This window comes from Cyclopterus lumpus, chromosome 1 (assembly GCF_009769545.1).
Source record: "Cyclopterus lumpus isolate fCycLum1 chromosome 1, fCycLum1.pri, whole genome shotgun sequence".
NCBI lineage: Eukaryota > Metazoa > Chordata > Actinopteri > Perciformes > Cyclopteridae > Cyclopterus > Cyclopterus lumpus.
In genome coordinates this window covers 67231-80000 of record NC_046966.1, presented here as the reverse complement: position 1 = coordinate 80000, position 12770 = coordinate 67231, and positions in this window count along the sequence as shown.

Genomic DNA, 12770 nt, shown 5'->3' with positions numbered 1-12770 from the left:
CAAGGGGAGCCGGGATCGGCCAGGTCACCGACGGGACACGGGGAGCTGGGATCGGCCGGGGCGCCGACGGGACACGGGGAGCTGGGATCGGCCGGGGCTGCGTCACGAAGGCGACAGCGGGGAAGCGGGTCCTCTCAAATGACTTGGGTGCCGAGACCATATGGGGGTTGTTGTAACCCTTCTGGACGCTACGATGCCCCCCATAAGCCAAGCGGGTCCCGTCAAAGTGGTTAGGAGCTGGGTCCACCTCGTATTTAGGAGATCACCCTCCATGGCCACGAGATCGACCCGAACACAGGCGGGATCCATGAGAGGGGAAAAAAGGGTTGTAGGCTGGGTCGGTTCGTTCTGTCACGGGTGTAGCCACAGGAACTGAAGCCAATCGCCGACAACTTTGAAGAAGGCAACTTTATTGCTCTATGAATAATTCCAAGCAGAAGAATCACAAAGGACGGACTCACACACCTATGATCTATAGTGACCCTAACAGGACGAACCGACAAAGGGGAATGACACAAACATGTATTTAAATCGGTTTAAATACAAGACTTAAGACGTTCCTGTTTGTTATGGAACCAGCTTCCACTTTCAGTCCGGGAGGCAGACACAGTCACCTCATTCAAGAATAGACTTAAGACTTTCCTGTTTGATAGTGCTTATAGTTAGGGCTGAATCAGGTTTGCCCTGGTCCAGCCCCTTGATATGCTGCTATAGGCTTATAGGCTGCTGGGGGATGTTTTAGGATACACTGAGCACCTATCTCCTCTTCTCTCTCTCCTTATGGATGAATTTACATCTCTCCATTGGAGGTGTCTGATGCCTGGTGAGCCGCCCTACCGCGTTGGCCCTGCTGATCGCCCCGCCCCCCCTCCTCTCTACCTCCTTCTGTTTCATGGATTGGAGTTCCATTCATACATTGTCATATTCATGTAATGTGTTTATGTAACTCTGTAAATGCTGTTCATTCTGTACACATGACATCTATTCATCTGTCCATCCGGGGAGAGGGATCCTCCTCTGTTGCTCTCCTGAAGGTTTCTTCCCTTTTTTCCCTGTCAAAGGTTATTTTTGGGGAGTTTTTCCTGATCCGATGTGAGGTCCTGGGACAGGGATGTCGTATGTGTACAGATTGTAAAGCCCTCTGAGGCAAATTTGTAATTTGTGATATTGGGCTATACAAAATAAACTGAATTGAATTGAATTGAAATTGCACCTTATTAACTCTGCTTCCTCCCCGGAGTCTTTGTGACTTCACATCTCATAGGGTCCATTGGACCTGGTGGTGTCTGATGCCTCCTGCCTGGTGAGCTGGCCTCCCGCGTTGGCCCTGCTGATCGCCCCTGCTGATCGCCCCTGGTCTCCCCCCCCCCCCCACCCCCCCTCCTCTCTACTTTCTTCTGTTTCATGGATTGTGGAGGTCCATTCATACATTGTCATATTCATGTAATGTGTTTTATGTAACTCCCTTTTTTCCCTGTGTATTTTTGGGGAGTTTTTCCTGATCCGATGTGAGGTCCTGGGACAGGGATGTCGTATGTGTACAGATTGTAAAGCCCTCTGAGGCAAATTTGTAATTTGTGATATTGGGCTGTACAAAATAAACTGAATTTAATTTAATTGAATTAACAGCTCGTGGGGATAGAAATACACAGTTAAATAGGGCATGAGGGCTTATTACATGAGTATGACAGTGCTCCTCACCATCATTACACCACTAAGTCAGGGAGGCTGTAATAGAAGCATATCTGTGCCCTTGGGTTTTCAATCATCAGATTTGAATGTACTGTCCGGTGTCGTAAAAGAAAGTTGTTTTTCTTTTATTTAATGTATTTACTAATTGGGTGTTGGCAAATTTTTTAACCAGTGCACCTTTGACCTAAACATGTAATAACAAAAAATCAGAGCTAAAAAAAAAAGTGTTAAGAGTCAGAAGTCAGTTTACAAGTAGTCAGACAGAGTCAGTCCTTTTATTTTATCAGTCCACTACATAATGTGTTTGTGTCTCTCGCTGTTTCTTCTGAAAATATCAGGGATATTATGTCAACATTTTCCTGAGAGAGAACAGAGTCAGATGCACTCATATTCCTGAAAGAAGGGTTGAGGTGAGCCCAGTCCACGGTGTGAGCATCTTCAGCTGAAACAACTTGGCATGAAGCAGCGAGAGATGAACGGGCCTTGAACTGAAGGCCGAACACTGGTACACACACACTGTGCATGTTTGAGGCGCCATTCTACAGATATTAAAGGTATATGAAATCCTTCAGTGTGGTCGGCATTCTAAAGTATTACACACACACACACACAAATTAAGAGCCTCAGCCGGAGTTAACTCTTTTCCCTCGGGGTATATTCCGTTTGGATTAAATTGAGCAGGTTAGCAAAAACAACAGTGAGCCCGGGTCATTCAGATACACTGAATTATTGTGTGTGTGTGTGTGTCTGTGTGTGTGTGTGTGTGTGTACTCAGCCACCCATTCCAACAGTGAGAATTCTTTTTGTACCGGAACTGAACAACAACAATGGGCAGGGTGGTTGTAGGGGTTTTTGTTAGTGTGTGTGCGTGTGTGTGTGTGTTTGTGCGTGTGTGTGTGTGCGTGCGTGTGTGCGTGTGTGTGTGTGTGTGTGTGTGTGCGGTGCGTGCGTGTGTGTGTGTGTGTGTGTGCTTGTGCGTGTGTGTGTGTGTGTGTGTGCAGTGCGTGCATGTGTGCGTGTGTGTGTGTGTGTGCATGCGTGCGTGTTTGTCTCAGCGATATGAAAAATGTAGGCAGGACTATTATATTGTGTGTCGTGCTTTGGCGTTCTGAATGGAAAACGGCTTATCATTTCTCATGTTGTTTTCTTTAAAGCTTCATGTTGAAATTCAGCAAATACTCAGTATTCAGAATGAAAACGTCAAATTGATATCAGTGAGCTGCCGTTAAGTGATTCAGGGTTACTTTTAATGCAATCTTTTCTTAGTTTTTGAAAGCAAACCCTTCAAAGCTTCAACGCTCATCAAGGTGACTACAGAGCAATTGAAAAATATCTTCAAAACTTTTCAAACTTAGTTTTCGCATTTTACATGCAAGCAGGATATTTTCATGATACACTTCTAAAGTGTGTTTACTTAGTTGTCACACACACACACATGTGGACGTTCTCTCTCTTCATTCTACGTCAGTTGCTCTGCCCGTCTAATAATGACATGGATGGGTGTACAGTGAGCTGAGAGGGCACCCTTAAAGGGTGCTGAGGGGCAGCATTGGGATTTGACGCGTTGGGAGTGAGAGCAGGTTCTGACTCTCTGTAATATCAGAGAACGTGTGTGTGTGGAGGACATTTCCACCAGTGATCACACAGACACAAGAATATACATCCTGCTGAAGAGGGCAAATGTAAAGCAGGTTGGTAGGGGTAACACACAATGGTTTGGGTTCCTTTACTACGGCTGAAAGAAAACACAATAACTTAAATGGGAGACACAGTATATGCTGCCTAAGCCATGGAAAAGAGTCCTCATATGCCTGTGAATTATTTTATTATGTAGTAATCCTGAATTGCATGTTTTATATTTGTTTGTATAAAAATGTATAGAGTAAAGAAATTATGTTATACTCTGTAAAAAAGATCAAATCCAAACACACATTAGTTAGGTCATTGACCTATTTCCCTGGGCTCAGCTAACAAAGGAGGCTTATCTCTCCTCTAACATGCTTTCCCTTGAGCCACTGTGTGTGTGTGTGTGTGTGTGTGCGTGCGTGCGTGCGTGCGTGCGTGCGTGCGTGCGTGCGTGCGTGCGTGCGTGCGTGCGTGCGTGCGTGCGTGCGTGCGTGCGTGCGCCACACAGCACTACAATGTGTTTCACACTTTTAAGGCAATCTCATTGAAAGACTCCTGGTTTGCAGTTTGAACATGTGATTTGTACAATCATGAACCAGTATGTTCCCTACTACTGATCAGCCTGTCTGAAACGCTGAAATCTATAATAAAGTCAAAGTTGTTAACTCAAAGCTCTTGACTTTTGGCTCTTGACTATGAACCTATATTTATTTACAGGTTCATAATCAATTGTTTGTTCAACTAAGAATGACAACATACTGCATCATGTTGCATGTCAGTGGTACAATAAAAACAGTTTTATTGCATTAACCTCTTAGCGTTCCTGTAAAATTCACGAAAAACGCCTATCCAGACGTACCCAAAGTAAATTAAAAGCTGTAGGAGAACCATTTGGAGTAAATGCAGGTTTTGGTCTCTTTTGAAAGGTAACACTGGAGTTTTTCCCCCCAACAGTCGGAATCATTTTAAGTGCTGCTGAAATTGAGTAATATAAGTTGGCACACACATAAGTAGAAAGATTTTTTATTTCCGCCTGAATATTTTTGTGAAATGGATGCCTGCAGATGATTATAGGTGGGACTTATGGTCTGGAAGCACAATGGGAGCATAGCACAGAAAATGAAGATTTTACACATGTTTTACTAAGGGTATGTTTAAGCGTTTTCCAATTAAGGCCATTTGGAGACTCCATTTTAGACCCTAATGAAAGGTGAAACAGAGGTATCATATACACATTCACTATTGCACTATTGCACTATTGCTGACACAAAGGAACTGAAGTATAAACACTTTATTGTGTTTTTTCCCTGAATTGAAACCAAATTATGTGCAAAATGAACCAAAATCGACAGGTTGTCATTACGCAGTGAAATTGCGGATTTATTCACTTATCTGGCACCCTAAGGCGGGACATCGTTGTTTTCGTCTTTTCATTGGCTGTTTGAATCCAGCATCATTTGACAAATCCGACTTTGTGTGCGCGCACAGTAGCCAAAAGAAGCTGACTCTGGTTGGCTAATGTGGGTTTAGAAGAGGATATCTTACTCCTATTGGCTTACATTTGGTGTCAATCGAAAGGTTAGAGTCCAAAGAACAGTTTGATATCCGGGTTGTAAAGGTGCGCTACCTTTCTGAAATATTTTGTCATATCTGCCGGCTGATTTGACATGATGCAACGGCAGTTTGTGGATATTTATGGATGTAATCACGTGTTTTGGACAAAATCTTTTACTGAATTGGATCGTATGGACCTTTTTACGACGTAACAAGACCGTTTTTATTGGAATGTGTTACCTATGGCTCAAAACGAAGCTTCATCGGTGAGTCGGCTTGATTTTAAAAACATTTGTTTGTTTGGTGTTATCTGACAAAAACGTTGCCTGTAGCTGCGGTGGTGGTCCGATCGCGATGCCTCCTGCCTGGTGGGCCGGCCTCCGGCCTCCTGCCTCCGTGGCCCTGCCTCCTGCCATGGCCCTGCTCATAAGTCTACCTAGTACCAGAACACCGCAGAGATCAATGATCGAATTTGTAATCGTATCATCTGGTCCACGGTCGTATTTCTTGGACACTCTTGGGAGAGAGACCAAACCAAGAGAAGTTAAAAGTTAAAAGAATCCTGAGGTATATCCGCCCACAGACTTTAGCTACCTCGCCCGGACCAGGGAAACCAGGGCACCCTTATGGAGACAGACCCAGGAGGGGAGCTTGCCGGTTCAGCCCGAAGCGACAACATGGAGCAGCTCCCTGTGGACTCACCACCCACAGGGATAAGCATCGGGGTCGGGTGCTATGTAGACCAGGCGGCGGAACAGACAGGGGGCCTGGGCGAGCCAATTGCCGGCAGCATAGACTAGCTCTAGGGATGTGGAACGTCACCTCGCTAGTGGGGAAAGAGCCGAAGCTGGAGCAGGAGGTGGAGCGGTACCAGCTAGATATAGTTGAGCTCACCTCCACGCACAGCACTGGCTTTCGAACCAAGCACCTGGAGAAGGGTTGGAGTTTATCCTTTTCTGGAGTTGCCCAGAGTGAGAGGCGCCACGCAGGAGCGGGGATACTCACAAGCCCCCGGTTGAGCGCCGCCGTGATGTAGTTTTCCCCGGAGAATGAAAGGGTCGCCTCCTTGCGCCTGCCGGTTGCAGGGAGTAAGGCTCTGACTATTGTTTGTGCTTATGCACCGAACAGCATTTCAGAGTACCCTGCCTTCTTGGAGTCAGTGGGAGGAGTCCTGGAAAGGTTGTCGCCTGCCAACTCCATAGTAATCCTGGGAACTGAACAATGCTCACATGGGCAATGACGGGGCAGGGGTGATTGGGAGGAATGGCTTGCCCGATCTGAACCAGAGTGGTGGCTCGCTATTGGACTTCTGTGCTAGCCACGGTTTGTCCATCGGTGGCTCATAAGTGTACCTAGTACCAGAACACCGCAGAGATCAATGATCGAATTTGTAATCGTATCATCTGGTCCGCGGCCGTATTTCTTGGACACTGAGGTGAAGAGAGGAGCAAAACTGTCCCACATGAAGCAAATCTCAAGGTTTGTATTTTTTCATCTACGTAACATTTCAGAAATCAGGCACATCTTGTCTCAAAGTGATGCAGAAAAACTGGTACATGCGTTTGTTACTTCTAGTCTAGATTACTGCAACTCCTTATTATCAGGCTGCTCTAATAAGTCTCTTAAGTCCCTCCAGTTGATCCAGAATGCTGCAGCTCGTGTACTCACAAAAACTAAGAAAAGAGATCACATTACTCCTGTATTAGCTGCTCTGCACTGACTCCCTGTAAAATCAAGAATCACATTTATAATTACATTACATTACATGTCATTTAGCTGACGCTTTCCAAAATGATCTAAAGCGATAATTTTGGAAATTCTTTTCCTCACCTACAAAGCCTTGATTGGTGATGCACCATCATATCTTAAGGAGCTTATAGTACCATATTGCCCCACTAGAGAGCTGCGCTCACTAAATGCGGGACTACTCGTGGTACCTAGAGTCCGAAAAGTAGGATGGGAGCTAGAGCATTCAATTATTAAGCTCCTCTTTTATGGAACAGCTTCCACTTTCAGTCCTGGAGGCAGACACAGTCACCTCATTTAAGAGTAGACTTAAGACTTTCCTCTTTAATAGCGCTTATAGTTAGGGCTGAATCAGGTTTGCCCTGGTCAGTTTTTTTGGGGAGTTTTTCCTAATCTGATGTGAGGTCCTGGGACAGGGATGTCGTATTTGTACAGATTGTAAAGCCTTATGAGGCAAATTTGTAATTTGTGATTTTGGGCTATACAAAATGAACTGAATTGAATTGAGCTGATCACCACCTGGTGATGAGTTGTATCAGATGGTGGGGGAGCTGGCTGCAAAGACCTGGCAAGTTCAAACGTGTAGTGAGTGTGAACTTGGAACGTGTGGCGGAGGACGTTCAACTCCCACCTCCGGAAGAACTTCTCACACATCCCGGGGAGGTTGGGGACATGCATCCAAGTGGTCCATGTTCAAAGCCTCTATTGTGGAAGCGGCCTCTAGGAGCAAGGAGTTCAAGTATCTCTGGGTCTTGTTCACAAGTGAGGGTAAGATAGAGCGGGAGATTGACAGGCGGATCGGTGCGGCTGCAGCAGTAAAACACATGCTGTCAATTTACTGGGCGGTCTACGTTCGGACCCTGACCTATGGACATGAACTTTGGGTTGTGACCGAAAGAACGATGTTGTGGATAAAAGCGACCGAAAAGCGCTTCCTTAAAAATAGGATAAGGAGATGAGTTTCCTCTGTAGCGTTGCCGGACTCAGCCTTAGAGATAGGGTAAGCAGCTTGGACATCAGGAGGGAACTTGGAGTTGAGGCGTTACTCCTTCGTGTCAAAAGGAGTCAGCTAAAGTGGTTCGGGCAGGGTGCCTCCTGGGCGCCTCCCATTGGAGGTTTTCCGGGCCCTATCAACTGTTAGGAGACCCAGGGGAAGACACAGAACATGCTGGAGGGAGTATATCTTCCAGCTGGCCTGGGAACGCACGGGATCCCCCAGAATGAGCTGGAAAATGTTGCGGGTGGGAAGAAAGCCTGGGTCAGTCTGCTGGGCCTGCTGCCACCGTGACCCGACCCCAGATAAGAGGATGTAAATGGATTGTTGGATGGATGGAAGTATATAATCCATGTAAACATGAGCCATGACTGGTGTTGTAGTATAAAGAGTGATTAAGTGCACATAGGGAGGAGTCGGATCGCTGTTCGTGTCCCTTGTGAAACCAGAAGTCATCGTTGACTTATTTGTTACATAGCTTCGTAATTAACTCCACTTCTGTCCCTATTTGAACCCAAACCAGGAGATTTTTCTCAACAGAACTAAATGGTTTTGTTGGGTCAACACTGAAGGGGCTCGCGCAGGCGCACTGATCGCTCATGTTGCTGGACATTCATAGCAAATTATTACAAAAGAATGAAGTTCGTCTTTGTAAGATATCGTAACCTTCTGTTATATACGAAGAACATGTTATTTTAAGGTTTTGGTAAGGTTGTCTTCAGTTGTTGTTGTTGTTGTTTTTAAAGTCTCCGGACAGAGAAATCTGATGAATTAGTTTGAGTCACTCATATTATTACTTAAAGTAATCACACATAGCGTGAATCACACAAGGTGAATTAGCGTAGTTCATATGTTGCTGTGGGGAGTTTAGCTTGTGTTGCTCCCTCTCTCTGCGTCTCTCCAGCTCTCAGTTACATAAACAACAAATCCTTGGCTCAACATTGACCTCTTGGTCAGGCAATCCATTGTCCACACGCGCACATAAGTACACAGTACACCCAAAGACTAATAGCTCAGATGCCCCACAAACAGCAGGTCAAGGTCAAACTGAGCACCAACCTCTCCCTTCATGTGTGTGTATTGCAGTGTGTCAGTATTTGTGTGTGTTCCCTAATTAGAATGCAATGCCTTTGGTCGCAGACGTCTGTGGAATTTGAGCTGATATGAAAATAATTGCTTCTCTTTGGCTTTGTCCCTTGGAATGAGCGTTGTGTTTTCACAGTAAGAAACGCAACAGAATGTGCTCCAAAGTTCAGACTCAGACTTCTGGTCACAGCAGTCTTTTGCTCAGTCTGCTGCCACCGACGGCTTAACTTCTCATGTTGTCAGACAGTTTTCTCAGAATGCTTTATCATAGCAGAAGTGTGAGTGGGTGGGGGGGTTGTTTGGTTAACATGGAGACATGTAAATCCCTGATTAGCTCTTTAACATAGACTTCCTTTACTGACTGATCAACACAGGAATACCACTGTATGTGTGTGTGGGTATGTGCCGCGGAGGGGGGTGGGGGTGTGGGGGGGGGGGGGGGTTATTGGTTAAGGTTAGGCTAATTGAGGCACTGAACACATTAAAGTATGGGACCCAACGGTTATCTGATGATGTAACAGTACATTTGAAATGCGTCTGCAACATCTGGCTCTCAGTTGAAATGTTAATGTCACATGCTAATGTAAATGTGGAAGACTTACACAAGTGAAGTACATGAAATGTGAACTGAGGTGTCACTGATAAAATGACGTTCCCAGACAAAGAAACTGCTTAGAGGGAAAAAATATTTTCTCTGAGATTACAGTCACAGTTTTTAACAAATTTAAATAGATTTGAACAGTTTCAAACTGTGTTGAACACATGCTTAACAACATAAACAATAAAATGCTTCCTTAGGTTTAGTGAAAAAAACCTTATGGTTTGATTTAAATGCAGGTTTTGACCATTTGAATTAAAACTGAAAGTAATCAAAATATTATTGCTGTGTCTCCAGTTTATGACTAGTTTGTCTGTTTTGGTCATGCAAAGTAGATTTGTAACTGTACTGTGTATAATGGCTACTGAATGGAGGTCATGCAAGATGGCGCCGTGCCAGTGGCTCCCTGTGTGTTTTAATTTATTGTCTTTTTTTCACTTTTCCGCTGTTTTCTTTCACGTTTGGTTTAAATTAGGGTTGGAAAATGGGCCCTAACATTTTTCTCAACTTTTTTCGTGGCTTTTCTGTTACTTTTCTGTTTGTAAGAGAGATTCACAGACAATGACCAGGGCCATTCTCTATTCCTGCGATCAGCTGATTGCGCTGAGCAAACCGCGGCTTCTGCCCGCCACAAGGCCTGAGATCCCAGAGGAGCTGCGGAGAAGGGCTCGGGCTGCAGGTCAGGTGCTAAGCGGAGAGCTAAGGCGAGGAAATACAAACCCTCGGTACCGACGAGGGAACGTGAGGTCTTTGGCGAATAAGACGCTAATTAAGACTGAGAGGGACTTCCGTACGTGTAGCCTCATGTGTTTCACGAAGACATGGCTGCACGCGGACTTTCCGGATCACAGTGCCTCGGTTCCCGGCTTCAGGTCTGTTCGGTTGGAGAGAGACGCTATACAGAGCGGTAAGAGGAGAGATGGCGGGATTGCTGTGTATGTGAACGAGAGGTGGTGCAATCCCGACAATTGCACCACCAAAGGAACGCTTCTGAGGCCCGAACATTGAACTCTTAGCCGTGGGGATGCGTCCGTATTGTTTGCTGAGGGAGTTCATGTCCGCCAATATTGTCGCTGTTTACGTGCCTCCATCAGCTGATGCAGAGGAAGCAGTGGACACAATCCAATCTACTGTGTCTGGACTGCTGAGTCAACATCCTGGTGCATTTTTGGCAATCACTGGTGACTTTAACCAACCATCATTGAAAAATGATCATGTAATTTACATCAAATGTAATCATTCATGCAGAACATGAACCCTCTATTTCTTTATCGTGATCCAATCTCATCAAAACACTAAAACCAACAAGGGATGTACGTACGAATGAATCCTGTCTATGTATCAAAGCATCACGTTTCATATCCTGCTGCTTAAGTAACGTTTGATAGAAACTATGGTGACCAGCTGTTTGAAGACATTGCTAAACTTCTCTAAAAGATAAAAACGATATTGTGAGGTGATTTTCAAGATGTCCTCAGTAGGAACTAATTATATAATAATACAGTTTTTCTCGATTGCTAAAACACAAAACCTGGTTCCTGTAGCACAAACACCCAAACCTTTTCGTTATTCCCAGAAGCACACACATATTTCCCATAACCAAAAACACAATTCACCTGTGTCCACACATGTCTCAATATTCAAAACACTTTCTGCAAAACCTTACACAAAAGTGACCAAATAAATCATTCTTTACACTACGTGTTCATTCAGCAAACACATGCTCTCAATATAATGAACTCAAGTTATCATAACATAAACTCAGAGACCACACCACCTTCTCAAGGTGAAAACACTCAGCCTGAAAATTGTTAACACACCAATCAAAATTGGGGGTCAATAAATAGTAGCTGTAATTAAACCTCTCCTGAAAAAGCCCACTCTTAATCCAGAGGTGTTGGCTAACTACAGACCGATCTCTAACCTTCCCTTCCTCTCTAAGATCCTTGAGAAAGTAGTCGCAAATCAGTTGTGTGACTTTCTACATCAGAATAATTTATTTGAGGAGTTTCAGTCAGGATTTAGAAAACACCACAGTACAGAGACAGCACTGGTGAAAATTACAAATGACCTCCTAATTGCATCAGATAAAGGACTCATCTCTGTACTGGTCTTATTAGACCTTAGTGCTGATAAAGGACTCATCTCTGTACTGGTCTTGTTAGACCTTAGTGCTGCGTTCGACACCATTGATCATGACATCCTATTACAGAGACTGGATCAGTCGATTGGCATTTCAGGTACCGCACTAAGTTGGTTTAAATCCTATTTATCAGATCGATCTCAATTTGTATTTGTAAACGATGAAGCCTCAATGACCACCAACGTTAATCACGGAGTTCCACAAGGTTCTGTGCTTGGACCAATTTTATTTACCTTATATATGCTTCCTTTGGGCAATATTATCAGGAAACACTGCATAAACTTTCATTGCTATGCAGACGATACTTAATTATATCTATTGATCAAACCAGAGGAGAGCAACCAGCTCGCTAAAATTCAAGAATGTCTTAAAGACATAAAAACATGGATGACCTGCAACTTCCTGATGTTAAACTCAGACAAAACTGAAGTTATTTTACTAGGCCCTGAACACCTCAGAGATCAATTATCTGATGATGTGGTTTCTATAGATGGCATTTCCCTGGCATCCAACACCACTGTAAAGAATCTAGGCGTTTTCTTTGACCGAGACTTGTCCTTTAACTCCCACGTTAAGCAAATCTCAAGGATTGCATTTTTTCATCTACGTAAAGCCCTCTGAGGCAAATTTGTAATTTGTGATATTGGGCTATACAAAATAAACTGAATTGAATTGAATTGAACATAAGGCTTATTTCTACTTCAGACCATAACTAAAGTGGTGAAGGGGAATCAACACCAAAGTAACCTGCTTCTTTGGCTGAGACGAAGACCAGAAGATATAATGACAAGAACAAACACAGATTCGGAGGTTCCTGCATTTTAGGACATTCGGCCCAAACAACAAATGTTGGTGTTGGTCAGACTAAATAAGCAGTTTGAAGACATTACTTTCTGGTACTCACAAAGGGACTTGTCAAAATATACATCAGCAAAGTTACTGAAATGTTGTAGTTGTCTATTTTAATGAGAGATCCCTGCTCTTACAGCTGTAAAGCTTAATGTTTCTTGTTTTCTTATTTAAGATATGACATTTTTTATACAGCAAAATTATTTTGTATATTAACACAAAAAGAGGTTCCTAATAATAAACTATGACCTCCCACAGTTACGTTACTACTTCTGTAAGACAACATCAGAGGGACCTTGATAGGTTGCCATAATTTATTATATTTGTATACACCTTTGTTGTTGGACTAGTGTGGACTAGCAAACCCAGAGGAAACATGTGGGATTAATGGAACAATTGTCATGTAGTAAACCACCAGTGAAATATGAGTCACCAGGAAAAATAAGTTTAATGAGATAAATGTGTTCTAAGCAGCAGTTTGC